General features: G+C 36.3%; 1 long non-coding RNA gene across 1 annotated transcript; it reads left to right on the plus strand.

Moving 5' to 3' along the window:
- The first annotated feature begins 3,186 nt into the window (after positions 1-3,186).
- On the plus strand, positions 3,187-7,106 carry LOC136042756 (uncharacterized). The gene is made up of 2 exons (XR_010621410.1): positions 3,187-3,443; positions 6,537-7,106. It is a non-coding gene; the product is annotated as an uncharacterized LOC136042756 (long non-coding RNA).

Here is a 7,106-nt window from a genome sequence, read left to right on the forward strand (position 1 = left end):
TTTTAGATCAGCTACTTTTTATTGGGCTATTTTGGAAAGCGGTTATGGGAAGAAAGTTAAACTTTCCGAAGGGAATTCAGCTGCTAAAATTACTGAAGGCTGCATAGCCTAGTTACTAGGCTATGTTAACCCTCCTTTGATCATTATGTCTGAAATTTGCCTACTTGAGTGACTAATTATCAGTTTCTTTTCTCTGGTTTGGTTTTTTAAATGCAATTGTTGTTGTTTTGCTTAGATTAATAATTTTTCTTAATTTTAAGCCTTATCAATATTTTTTTTTCTAAATTTAGGAATTGTATTTGTAGATCTTTGAAATCTGATAATTTTGAATTGATCAATTTTCGAAACTGAAAATTGCTACTAGGGGTTAAACTGAGTTTAATGGGTTTTCATCAAAATTGAAATATATCCTATTATAAGGGTAACAGAGTAGGTCAGTTAGTATAGCCTATGCTAGAGACAGGAGGTAAAACACTATGTCCTTGGATGTAGAGGAAAGAATAGCTCAAATACACCTTTGATAGCAGTAATCAACCTCTTATATATAACAAGAGTTCCATTATTATGCTAGATGCAAGCTTTATAACATTTCAGTCCAAAAAAAATAAAAAATTGGCATGACCAAGCAAGATTAGGAATTGAGGAAAACTTGACCAGAAATAAACTTATTATTTACAAAGAAATTACTGTCCTGTTGACAATTTGGCCAAAAATGAAACTTCCATACTTTTACTTCAAACATGTAATCAGAATTTTCTTATGCAACATAAAGGTATTTTATAGAATATCATTTTTTAAAGTAGCCTATTTGGCAAATGTGGGATAAATTTTAAAACTATTTTGTTATTAACTACTGTTTTTATCTCTTAATACTTTAATTGACTCTACTGACTGGTAAAAAATTTAAGGCAAAAAAGACACATTTCCTTGAATGAAACCATTATCCATTTTTCTTGAAATTGAATTATTTTTGTGGCCCATTGAATGGTTTCAAGTAACAATGCATCTAAATGTTATGAGGTTGGATATACTTGATCTAAGCACTTCTGTATTATATGTGCGCCTGCTAAGGCACGTTCTTGAACGGGAATTAAATATAAAAAAAACTAGTTTTTTTAACTGAAAGTAAGGAGTGACATTAAAACTTAAAACAAACAGAAATTACTCCGTATATGAAATGGGTTGTCCCCTCTGCAATCCCTCGCTCTTTACGCTAAAGCTTTTATTTGTTTTAAATAGTAGAATTGTGGCAAAGAGTCAAACTAGCGTAAAGAGCAAAGGATTGCGGAGGGGACAACCCATTTCATATACGGAGTAATTTCTGTTCGTTTTAAGTTTTAATGTCGCTCCTTACTATTAGCTAAAAAAAAAACTAGTTTATTTTAGTTAATTTCTGAACGTTTTTGAACTAATGCATGTTTGATTTTGGCTTTCCGCACATAAATTATTGAAATGAATCCCCCCTCCCTAAACAAGAGCTAAGAGCTCATATGGCACTTGTGATGAGGTTGGAAGAGCAAAGAGCCAAGAACTCATATGGTATGAACTCTGGCAAAATTATAAGAACCAATAGATTGCTTTAGAAGGAAAATAAGAGGCTTAATGCCACTCGGGAATTAAAATAAGAGCTCTGAGTCACGAGGTCCTTCTAAATATCAAAATTCACTAAGATCTGATCACCCACTCGCAAGTTAAAAATACCTTAATTTTTCAATGTTTCTTCTCTCTTCACCCCCAAGATTGTCGAATCGGGGAAAACGACTTTATCAAGTCAATTTGTGCAGCTCCCTGACACGCCTACCAATTTGCATCGTCCTAGCACGCCCAGAAGCACTAAACTCGCCAAAGCAGTGAACCCCAACCCCTAACTCCCCCGAAGAGAGTGGTTCCAGTCCGGTTCCGTCACTCACGTATCTACGACATTTATAAGCCTTTTCCAAGAATTCCAGTTTCTCCCTCCAATGTCAACAGATCTGGTTGGGATTTGAAATAAGAGCTCTGAGACATAAGTTTCCTCTAAATATCAGATTTCATTAAGATCTTGTCTCCCGTTCTTAAGTTAAAATACCTCAGTTTCTCCAAATTAACAACCCACAGCCCCCCTAAAGAGAACGGATCCGTTCCAATTATGTCAATCACGTATCTATAGCTTGTAATTATTCTTCCCATCAAGTTTCATCTCGATCTCTCCACTCTAAGCGTTTTCAAAGATTTCTGGTTTCCAAGATTTCTGTTTTCCTCCTCCAGATCCCCAATGTCCTCGGATCTTGTCGGTATTTAAAATAAGAGTTCTAAAGCACAAGATCCTTCTAAAGATAAAATTTAATTAAGATCTGATCACCCTTTTCTAAGATACAAACACCTCATTTTTTTGAATTACTGCCCCCCCCCCCAACTGAACCAAAGAGAGCGGATCTGATCCGGTTATTTCCATCACATATCTTGGACTTGTGCTTATTCTTCCCACCAAGTTTCATCCTGATCTCTCAGCTTTAAGCGTTTTACAAGATTCCCCCCCCCCAATGACACTGGATCCAGTCGGGATTTTAAATGACAAATCTGAGTTACGGGGTGCTTCTAAATAGGTAATTTCATTATGATCCGATCTCTCCTTCGTAAGTTAAAAATACCTTATTTTTCAGCCCCCCCCCCAACTCCTCCAAAGAGAGCGGATCTGTTCCAGTTATATCAATAACGTATCTAGGACTGGTGCTTATTTTTCCCACCAAGTTTCATCCCGATCCAGACTAGAGTTCATAGACTAGAAGTACTACACAAGAGAAAGAAGAAACAGTACTTAAGAAAAATTAATGAAGCCTTTAAAACTAAATAGGTGGCAAGATCGGTTATTTGTCTTGATATCTATTGGTGTTTCTGGTCCTTACTGTATTTTTCTATGCTACTCGGGAGTTGCCTGGAACACGTCTCCGGTGAGTTCTTCAAAAGAGTGCACAAGGAGTAAGAGTCGCCGGCAACCATATCCAATCAAAATACAAAATAAAGAGCAAAATAAAAACGATTCAAAAATATGTTTGTACACTTGTTACATTTTTACGAGAGAGAGAGAGAGAGAGAGAGAGAGAGAGAGAGAGAGAGAGAGAGAGAGACAGAGACAGAGACAGAGACAGAGAGAGACAGACAGACAGACAGAGAGAGAAGGAAAATGGGACCATAAATTTAATTCTTATTGCGTTTTCCACAGAAGTCCTGGTCAGCATTGTATATGCAGGGTTCCCATTTACAGCCTTAGTCATTATATTTTAGTGACCTAAACAGTCTTGAGAATAATTTCTTTTCTTTTTCTTTTAGTCAATTCATGGGGAGCTGCATTTGCTTGGGGCGCCATAAGCTTCGCCGTGGGATTTGGAGGAAGCATTTTGTATCAAAACCGTAGTGGTATGCCTGGTGTCACTACTATTTTGGAAGTGATTAGGCTGGAGGAGGTAATATTTATTATATTATATCAAATATTTATTATGCTAAAAAATTTTATTGTTTATTTTTTCCATTTCTAATGAAAAAAAAACTGTATCTTCGCATAAGCTGTAGGGGCTCAGTGATTCCCAATCTATTTTGGGTCGTGGTGCAGCTCAGCATTTCTGTTTTCCTCGTGATATTTACTAAATAAAAAAATAAGCTTTTTTTTATGGCCCTTGGTATCTACCAAGTGACATATAGCGGTCGAAAATTCTGTCGGTCTGTCCCGGTTTTGCGACTTAAAGCGCTTCCAGGTAAGCTAGGACAATTAAATTTGGCAGGCTTATCAGGAACCAGACAAGATTAAATTAGAAGTTGTCGTTTCCTCGATTTGACCAGCTAGGGGGAAGTGGGGGGACGGTTAAATCGAAACAAAAAGAAAAAATGAGGTATTTTTAACTTACGAACGGGTGATCGGATCTTAATGAAATTTCATTTTTGATCTCCAGCTCACAGGTGCATTTTTTTCGCACTTGCAGCTTCGCCCGAGTGCCATTTACCAATCTTTAATTTACATATTACTCACATGTTACCAGAGAAAATTTAACGTATCCAAATCCCTGTGTTAAAGATTTTGCTTGTCAGACAAATCTTGATATTCTTAAACCATTAAAAGACAGACTAGTATCTCCTCCTCCTCTCCGTATACAGAAGTCCTATTTCCTTCCCTCTTACAGTAGGCTGCCCCATACCCTCCCTACTCTGCTGCAAACCAGCAATTTCTTGACGGACATGAATCACTATTCCCACCCAGCCCCCTTTCCCAGCACCTTACTAAACCCCAGCCCATTCGTTTTATCCCTCGTGCGTACCCTGTAAACGTGACTCAGGTCTGAGACTTTTTGCGTCCAATAATTGTCACATAATAAGTCCTCGTGCTTCGTCCATATCCTTCCCCGTCCCCCCCACATCCAAATCCCCAAAGCAAATCCTTCTCATACTCCTCTTCTCCAAAGCATACTAAAATTAAATTAAAACCCTACCCCCCAGGAAATTCTCAAACCCATCGAGTTTCCCTGTCGCGATTCCCCAATCGGTTTGTTTTTCCTAAACTTTTAGTTACTAATGCTGAAAGTCTTAATTTTGAAAAGCTTACTGAACTCAAGGTGGTTTCAAAATCACATTTGATAGATATTATAGCTGTTACTGAAGTTCAATCCCATGACCCAGGGTCCCTACACTTGACAAATTATTCAGAGTTTATTAAACTCCATCCTTCAGACCACTCACTCGGGAAAAAAGGTGGTGGAGTTCTGTTTTTTACTAAGAGTCACCTTTACCCAAAGGTTATTCAAGTCCCTAACTTATCCGAGTATGATGAAATCCTATGGCTAAGCGTTAGACCAAAAGTACTCCCTCGTCCATTTAGTATTTAATGCAATAGCTGTTTTCTATTACTCCCCAAATCAAAATATCGAGTCAAAACGTAATTTTATCATGCAATTACAGGCAAGTGCTGATTTTGTTATTTCTAAGTACCCCAATGCTGGCCTTTTTTTAGTTGGCGATGCCAACGACCTGAAAATGGATTCCTTTTGTGCTTCACTTAAAGTAAAGCAAATTGTTAAAACACTGACGACTCGGGGAAATACCTCTCTTGATGTTATTTTAACTAATATGTATAATTTTTACAGCCCTCCCTCAACTTTGCCCCCATTAGGTGGGAGTTATCATCTTTCCATTCTTTTGTCCCCCTCCTCAACTTTTAAGCATACTTTCTCAAAGACTTATAGCACTTACCGCCCTCTTCAAAATTCTGGTCTTCTTTCTTTTGGTATGTGGCTGAGTACTGAAGATTGGTCCGACATTTATAGTTTACAAAACCTTGATGAGAAAACAGCCACGTTTCATAAAAAGCTAATTGATAAATATCAAATTTGTTTCCCAGAAAAAAGGTTTAAAAGGTGCTCAAGTGACAAACCCTTTATTAATCAAACAATAAAATCACTAATTAGAACCAAATTGAAGCTGTTTAGGAATTGTAAACTCGATCAAGCCAATATATTAAGAAAATCAATTAAAAGAGAAATTCGTAAATTGGCACGATCATACTACAAAAATAAGATCGAAGAATTGTTCACTAATAAGCCAAAAACTGGTATTCCGAGGTTAAAAAGCTATGTGGCAGGAGTCTTGACCAGCTTAATTTCAACTTACCAGAGCCCCCTGATGTTACTTCCATTGTCAAATTGAGTCAATCCAAAAAAGAGCCTTGCGAATATTTTTCAAAGAAGGCAAGGTGCCTTACTCTCTGCTCCTAAAAGAAGCTAGTTTGGAAACCCTTGAGCAAAGGAGGTCGTCGTTGTGCCTCCATTTTTCAAAAAATGCATTAACGAACCCTCGGACGGCAAGTATTTTCCCCAAACGTCACTCACCATCCAGATTACGACAGCCTCGAGCTGTTTCTGAGCCTATCCCAGTTTTGTCCCCCATTCGCTGCATTACTTCCAGATATGAAAAAACCTTTGTCCCCTTCATCACAGAAAAAATAAATAAAATAGCCAACTAGTTTTTCCTCCCCCCTTTTTTTTCATGTGAGGTGCTTTAGGTCGTTACACTAATTTGCTTGCCCCCCGCTGTTTTGGTTTAGTTTCCCTTTTAATTCATATGTGTTTTTCTTGTGTTTTATGCTCTGTTCTTTTTTTGTGAGTTTTTGGACTTTTTTTTAGTGTCCCTTTTAATTTGTAGATATATATGTTTATTTCTTTTTCTTTTCTGTATTATTAGACTTTTTTTGTCCTCTTCCCTTTTTTCCAACTTATATATTTTTTTTTACTCATAATTTGATTATTCATTATTATTAGTGTTTTTTGCTTTATTTGTTTTATTAGTCGACTCCGAAGTCCAAATTCGGCCCTTTGAGGGCTTGTGATAATGATTTTTTTTTAAATATCTTATCTTATCTCGTGGGCATTTTGAGTGTTAGCCGTAGAAATTAAATCAAAAGACAGTATTTGAATTCAGTTTAGGTAATGAAGTGGTGATAAACTGCTTGAACAACGCTTAATATTCTTTAGATTCGTTTTCAACTGCAATCTAATTATAATCAAAATTTATAGGTCAACCATGGGACCTTCTCCAGGTTGCTGCAAAACATCGGCGGTAACATAAGGCAAGCAATCGTTTCTGTATTCACAAGAATTTTCAATGATGTCATAAGAAGAATGATGTCATAAGAACTTGCAAAAGTGATTTTTTTATTGAAAATTAAAATTTTGGAACTCTGTATAAGCCTGTTCTCTGTTGCATTCGTCTTTTTGTGTATAGACGCTTATTTTTACATAAAAAGACAGTGCAGCAGAACTGGTTTCTTATAATTTTAAAGTTTAAATAAAAAAACAAGGGTTCTAAACCTCAAGTTAAATAGAATCTCAGTAAAATTCGCGTATATTTTTTTTGCTCCCCTTTTTATATTTTACTAAGAAAATAGAACCCTCAAAAAATTTTTAATCAATTTTGCTTCAATTTTTTGCTCATCCTTCACCTAACGAATTTACTGCTCATTGAAGCTGTGCAATTATGTGGCCTCTGCTCCTGCCAAAGAACCTCTTCCTGACTCAACATACAACAACATTTTTTTATTTTATATTTTAATATAAATTTAATCAATAAAATATTGTTTCTTTGTA

This window comes from Artemia franciscana, unplaced genomic scaffold, assembly GCF_032884065.1.
Source record: "Artemia franciscana unplaced genomic scaffold, ASM3288406v1 Scaffold_1939, whole genome shotgun sequence".
Taxonomy (NCBI): Eukaryota; Metazoa; Arthropoda; class Branchiopoda; order Anostraca; family Artemiidae; genus Artemia; species Artemia franciscana.